This window comes from Pinus tabuliformis, chromosome 2_2 (genome assembly GCF_031772625.1).
Source record: "Pinus tabuliformis cultivar Carrire ecotype Pingquan chromosome 2_2, CPIR1, whole genome shotgun sequence".
In the NCBI taxonomy this organism is placed as follows: Eukaryota; Viridiplantae; Streptophyta; class Pinopsida; order Pinales; family Pinaceae; genus Pinus; species Pinus tabuliformis.
Window position 1 is genome coordinate 224,050,611 of NC_142300.1, and position 7,376 is coordinate 224,057,986.

Genomic DNA, 7,376 nt, shown 5'->3' on the forward strand with positions numbered 1-7,376 from the left:
AGGACTAACAGAATATAAGAATTAAATAATTAAAAATAAATAATAAAGTTTGAGGTAATCAACATGGTCACTTTGTGAATGAATTTTATTTCCTAAGAATATCATGAACATTTATGCAATCTAAGTATATAGATCTAAATGGAGTCTTAAGCCTACTTTTTATAGTAACAATCATTTGGTCCTTTCTCAAACTTTTTAGGCAATGGGACCTTATACAATAAGACATGATTTTTATTCATTTCTCAATAGATTTTCTTAGTATAATCAAGGAAGAGTTTCATAGAGGAATGCTTTTATAATGAGAAGAATATAATTTTTGTACGATTATGTAGCTTCTTTAGCAAAATGCACTTATAAAATTCTCTTGTGTAATCTTTAAAGGTTTTCAATAAAAAAATTTATCAATAAATCCTTAGTTAACTAGTTATAATTGAAATAACCCACTAGAATCATAACATGTCATATTTTTTTTGTAAAATAGATCAACTCCATCATTCCCAACAAATAAGGGGAAAGCATTGGTTTCAAAATCAATTCCATTTCAAATATGCAATAATTATTAAACAAAACGGGTCAAATAATTTGTGATGATGTTTTGTTGACATTTTCATTGACCTCAAATTTCTTCAATTATATTTTAGACTTCAAAATTATCAAATTTTAAGAAGTTGTAATTTTTTTATAGACCTAAAAATGATTTTTAAGCATAAACATTAGAATTTTATCTTGCGCTTACATCCTTAAAACTTTTTTTTAAAAAGAAATAATAAATTTTGTATTAGAAAAATTTGTATCCAAGTTGAACAGTGAGACAATAAAAAAAAAAGTAGTCTTGTAAAAGAACCAACAATACAATAAGATAGTGTGTCACAAACAGATAAGTATTGTTTTACATAATATGAAAACTAATGAAATATATGTTTTTTGATAGCTTCATATTTTCCAACATTGGTGGGATGGAATTCCTAGATACCATACGTACTAATATTATGAAATTGGAGGCAACTGACTATAAGCCTTTGGTAGGATCATAGATAATGTTCCTTTGCATAGAACGTTAACCTTATGGAACTTGAATTTTCCATATTAATTAAATAAGAGTATACATAACCAAAGCATTGTGGGATATACATTGATGCTCATTCTCATGAACCTTGGTGGTCACTGAGAAAATTGATGTTGTGTGTTATTATTTATAAACTCTTCATGTTTGTGAATCACCCTATGTAACTCTTGAATTTCCTTGTAGTTCATATTCAAAAACTCTCTTTGTTTCATATTTGGAATAAGATTAAGAAGTACCCAAGGGAGATTCTAAAGGACCAACCCAAACGTTTAATAGCAACAGACATAGTGGACCAAAGTATGGAAGGATGGAAGGATATGAGTTTACTATGAAGAATGGTGTCTGAGAAGTAGTTCCCAGACCCCAGGACAAGATAGTTGTCACTTCTAAATGGCTTTACAAGATAAAGCATGCAATATATGGAAGTACGAAAAAGTATAAGGCTCATTTTGTCGCTCGTGGCTTCTCCCAGAAGGAAGGTATAGACTATGACGAGATATTTGCACTATTGCCAGATATATCACCATCTGCTCGATCATAGACCTTGCGGCTTCACAAGGATGGAACCTACATCAGATGGATGTTGAGACCGCATTCTTGCATGGTTCAATCAAAGAAGAGGTCTATGTGGAGCAACTCGAAGGATTTCAGATTTATGATCAAAAATCTCATATATGCAGGTTGAAGAAGGCTCTCTATGAGCTGAAGCAAGCACCCCGAGCATGGTATGAGAGGATCGATAGCTACTTGATAAAGCTGGGATTCACTATGAGTGAAGCCGATCCTAACATTTACTTTAAGGTTGAAGATGACAAACCTCTCATACTGGTGCTATATGTGGATGACCTCTTTCTAACAAGTGCAGACCCTGTCATTCACAAATGTAAGAGGGAGTTAGCTTCTAAATTTGAAATGAAGGACCTAGGACTGATGCACTATTTCCTAGGACTTGAAGTCTGGTAGAAGCCAAGGGAAATTTTCCTATCTCAAGGAAAATATGTGGTGAAGATACTGGAAAGATTCAGTATGGTAGACTGCAAGCCTGTAACTACCCTGATGGAGCTTGACTTCAAGAAGTTAAGTGGTAGTGTTGCTGGACTTGTTTTACGAAATACTACTAAGTATCGACAACTCGTCGGAGAATTAGTGTTCTTAGATATATGCTCTGCAATCAACACATTAAGTAAATATATGGTTGAACCTCACCACATACATTGGATTGGTGCCAAGAATCTGTTAAGATATATTCATGGCACAATTACATATGGGTTAAGATACACTGCCAGAGATGTGAGACTACTTGGATACACTGATGCTGATTGGGCAGGCAGTGTGGTGGATCGTAAGAGCACTTACAAGTGTTGTTTCTCCTTGGGATCTGCTTTGATATCCTAGATGAGTAGGAAGCAGAAGTCGGTGGCTTTGAGCACCACCGAGGCAGAGTATATTGTTGCTAGCATGGCCTCGTGTGAGGCAGTCTGGTTGTGAAAGCTCTTCAGTGAGCTGGATTTACATTGGATACCACCGTGATCCTATGTGACAACCAGTGTGGGATTTGTTTGTCAGAGAATCCTGTATTTCATGATCGCCCCAGGAATATCGATATCAGGTACCACTATATTCGAGATATGGTGCAGTGAGGAGAAATAAGGTTCCAACATATCGGTACAGATGAACAGGTCGCTGACATCCTGACAAAGACCCTAGGGAAAGTCAAATTCCTGACTTTTCAAGAACGACTTGGTGTCATTCAAAGACCCTCTGATGAGGGTCTTGTATGATGTATTGAGCTCTGGGAGCTCCACGGGGGCACAGGGTACTTCTTGGAGCGACATATGACCACAAGGTGACTCACCATCCCCTAGTGGTGTACGTGTACAGGGTAAAAGAATCAAAACTTTCCCTGTGACACCCCCTGGCGACTATGTAGCAAGATGATTAGTTATCTTGTGAGGCCTAGATGATGTGTTCTCCATGACGATTGTGTAGCAGGATGATTAGTTCTCCTGTGAGGCCTGGATGATGTGTTCTCCATGGCGATTGTGGACAGTATGATTCACTCTCCTGTGGACAGATGATTCGCTCTATTGTGGACAAGATGATTCGCTCTCTTGTGGGACAAGATGATTCGTTCTCTTGTGGAATAGAATGATTCACTCTCTTGTGGACAAGATTGATTAGTTCTCCTGTCGAGGCATCCTACCCATGTAGTCTGGGACTCATGGGAAGTACCTCTCATCTGATCAATGAGCAGGAAAATGAGGATAGGGACCATAGTAGTACCGATGGATGCATCGTAGTATCTACCGTACTCCCTATTCTAGGATGACCTTCACTGATCTGGGATCAATGATACTGGTCTTGGACCAGTGGTAGGAGTTGTACCCACTATGACAGTGTATTTGGGTCAGTTGAGGACTGGTCTAGGACCAGTGGTACACACTCTGAGACTGACTTTGAGTTAGTGGAGGATGATACTGGTCTGGGACCAGTGGTAGGAGTTGTACCCACTATGAAACTGACTTTGGGTCAGTTGAGGACTGGTCTAGGACTAGTGGTACACACTCTGAGACTGACTTTGAGTCAGTATGATACATCCTCGATCATTTCTTCTTCTTCATAATTCGAACAAAGCAGAGCAGAGTAGAACAGAGCAAAGCAGAGCAGATCAGAACAGGTAGAACAGAACAGAGCAGAGCTGGCAGGATAGAGCAGAGCAGAGTAGGGGTCAAGTTGTATAGGGTAGTGCATTTGATGGATGAATAGTAGCGGCCGATAGACGAATTACATATGGAGCTCTCCCTAGTTGAGAGGGAGTGTTAAAATTGGAAACTAGGGCCAAAATCCATGTGGGTCATCTTATTCATGGCTGATAATATTTTTGTTAGATTCTTCTCATCGAGAGGTGTAGAATTGATCTAAACATCATCCGATTCCGATAAGTATTTATGGAGATATGAATTTATTTTGGTTATGGAATAATTATCAAGCCGACCAGCAACTCATGTAGGCTCAGAAGCCCAACAGTTGCATCTATTCAATCATCAACATTTGTGTATAAATACAGGAGGTCTTTTCCTCATTTGGACACACTCATCTCATCACATCTCTCTCTCTCCTACGCAGAAAAGAGGCTCTTCTCCTACTACATAGAAAGAGACCCTTCTCTCGCATGTGTGGAAGGAAGGACACAAATTTAGGGTTGCAACTGCAGATCAGAAGTTTGACCAGCATTGACCATCTTTCTCCCTCTCTAAATTGCGTTGTAGGTGGATCTGAATCTCCTCAGAAGGACACATTTTTTGGTAAAGGAATCAAGCCGATCCGACGGTCGGTTTGCAAGATATTGTCTGCCCTAGTTGAGGGTTGATCTAGGGTTTGCTGTTGCTGATGTAAATCAGAATTATGTACTATTTCTCTCTGCTGAATTACTGAAGATAAAAGAAGATTTGATCAAAGGGTTTCCCCATATTGGGGTTTGTCCCTAGCTAGCCGCCACATCTTATGTCTCTTGTCTTGGCTTGTTTTCTGTTGATTGTTTAATGTTTTATCTGCACTTTACTTTATGTACATGTGATTGATAATCTATGGATAATAATAATAAAAAGAAGTAAATTTCTCTAAGCATAGAACATACCATAATTGAACAGTTGTGTCTGCGTCTCTAGGATTTGTGCCACTTTTTTAGGCCCAGAGCCCAGGTCGCTACCCAGAACTCAATGAAACATTTAGGAATGAAATTTCATAGCAGAACAAAGATACATTTTCAAAAACATAAACAAGGATTAGACTGGACCCCTACTAGCCATGATAAGAGTTTCATCAAACATCTCACAAATATGTACTGTACAAGTTTAAACAATATATTTGAGCTTAGGGGTCTCATACTTATCTGAGAATCGCTAAGAAGCATTGTTCCATTATATCATTAGTTGCATTATCATCTATTTGGTCATAGATGATATTTATGATTGGGAATTAATGGAGGGGTGAATCAGTAATTCAATATTCTTTACTTTTTCTCAACTTACTTTTGTTCTTATGCGGCTAGTGGTTGATGTTTGTGCTCAATTATTATTGAATTCCTTTTTCAGGTGTCAAAGAGAGAAATTTGCAGGTTTATTTATCAAGAATTCGAAAACATTCACACAACATCCAAGAACAAACACATGAAGACACTAGATATAAGTGGAAACCTCGAAGGGAGAAAACCATGAATTTTAGGTTGAAAGTGGTGTGAAGGCAAGACACTGCTCCTTATTACATCAAATTTTTGTAGGCTCCAACCTACAAGACGCTCCTACCTCAAAGGAAGCTCCAACTCCCACAAATTTTATGCAAGCTACAACCCACATGAGGCTCCTACCTCAATAGGCTACAACTTGTTCCTTTTCAAGCTACAACATAGATAGGGAAAAAAATCTCTCAATCACAACATCCTATCATAAATGTTGGTTACCTCATTTACAGTTATGTTGTCAAGTCTACTGCTTCATTTCTTATCCTTTTCACTTTGTATCTCTTCTCTTGTTGCTCATCAACTTTCTTATGCAAATTTTTTCTCTTCTAAAAAAGTTATTTTACCATTCCACATTGTATATTTTATAAGCAAGCCATATTGGTTGTTGTATTCTTTGCAAGAATATGAAATGAAGCATTGTCTCTTGGACTTCCAAAAACTTCTCACAAGCTTGTCTCTTCACTTTTAGTTCTGAAAAAATAATTTGTAATATAAAATAGAGTTGAATTAAAATAGATCAATCAGTAATGATTACAAGAGACAAATCATATTTTTTTATTGTCTACATTTTTTGTTCAGTAAAACATATATGTATATCAGCTTTTGTAATGTCCCATTTTAACAATGTTCAACCTTCACATTCAACGTTTTGCTGGAAATACTACCGGGGGGGTGAATCAGTATTTCTTTTACAGTTGTTATTTTATGAGTTTTCAGCTCACTTGTAACTAGAACACAAAATGAACAATATAAAATAAATGAGTTTATTAATCAGAAATAACGAGGACTTCAATCCTCTAATTTATAATAAATCAGGTACAATAATGCTTATGGCTCAAACCCGAGATGAAGACACCAATATCCAATCCACTAGGCTCCAACCTATACTTTGCCAAGCTCCAACTTGGACTTCACGAGGCTCCAACCTCTAGGGCTCCAACCCTATACTTTTTCAAGCACTGACTTGGACTTCACAAGGCTCCAACCTTATCCTTATGAGGCTCCAACCCTCTCACTAGTGTGTTGGCTAGTTGAATTGTTTATTTATTAAACAATCAAGTACCACATTAATTGTCAACCTGGGAAAGTCTTTTTATTCCAAAGGCTACCGCGTAGTGTATGTACTTAATTCTAAAAGCATTAAAAAGCTGTAGTATACGTGATTCTTACGCTAAGTTATCACAGTACTGATAAAATGAAAGTAATTAATTAAGATTACAAATCTGAAAAGCAAAGTGATGGATGCTCTGTTGGCAGAGGATCAGGACCCTATCCTCCAGGTGAGGACGTTCAGCACCTGCCCCTGTAACCAGATTGCTAACACACACTGCACTCTAATTCACCGGTGAAATATCCTTGCACAACTTCAAGCAATTAATGAAACAGAGTACTAGCAAAACGGAAATACCAGAGGTAATGCTACAGAATCCAAACAGAGTACCAGCAGAAAGAAACTATCACACACTTGACAGAAAAGTAAATGGGTGAATCTTGTGAGGAAGGTGGGCCCAGTCCCTCTCACAAGATTCCCCAGAACACAAAGGCTAGATTAAGTGCTCAGAACAATCTTCTATTCATCTCCCAAAAGATTCAAGTACAATAAAGTTCAGACTTGCTGATGTCTCTCAAAATCTCCTTTACAGACCACAAATCATCCCCCTTCTAATGTAGATGTCTCCTCTTTATAGAGGAGACATCTATTACAATAGATTATTACAGTTCATTCAGTTAACCCATTCTATCAAAAATAAAAATTACAGAACGTTGTTACAACAGTATAATAATATATTCTTTCTTAGGTTCTGGCTGTTACACAGCTGGTAACTGACCTCGACCGTCTTATTGGGATCCTCACATTCCTTTGTCGTTTCCCCATGCTGTTCCTGATTTAGGCAATGGTAACTGTGTTCTACCCACTTTAGACAGCTGCTTGATCATGCCGCGTCAGCGTTCTTCAGATAGTTGCCGTTTGTTATTCCCAGCTGTTGCAAAATAGCCTGCTTTAGATGGTTGTTGTTGCTGACTGTAGCAACTGCGTAGTTGCTGCTTCTGGTGTTGCAGCAACTGCGT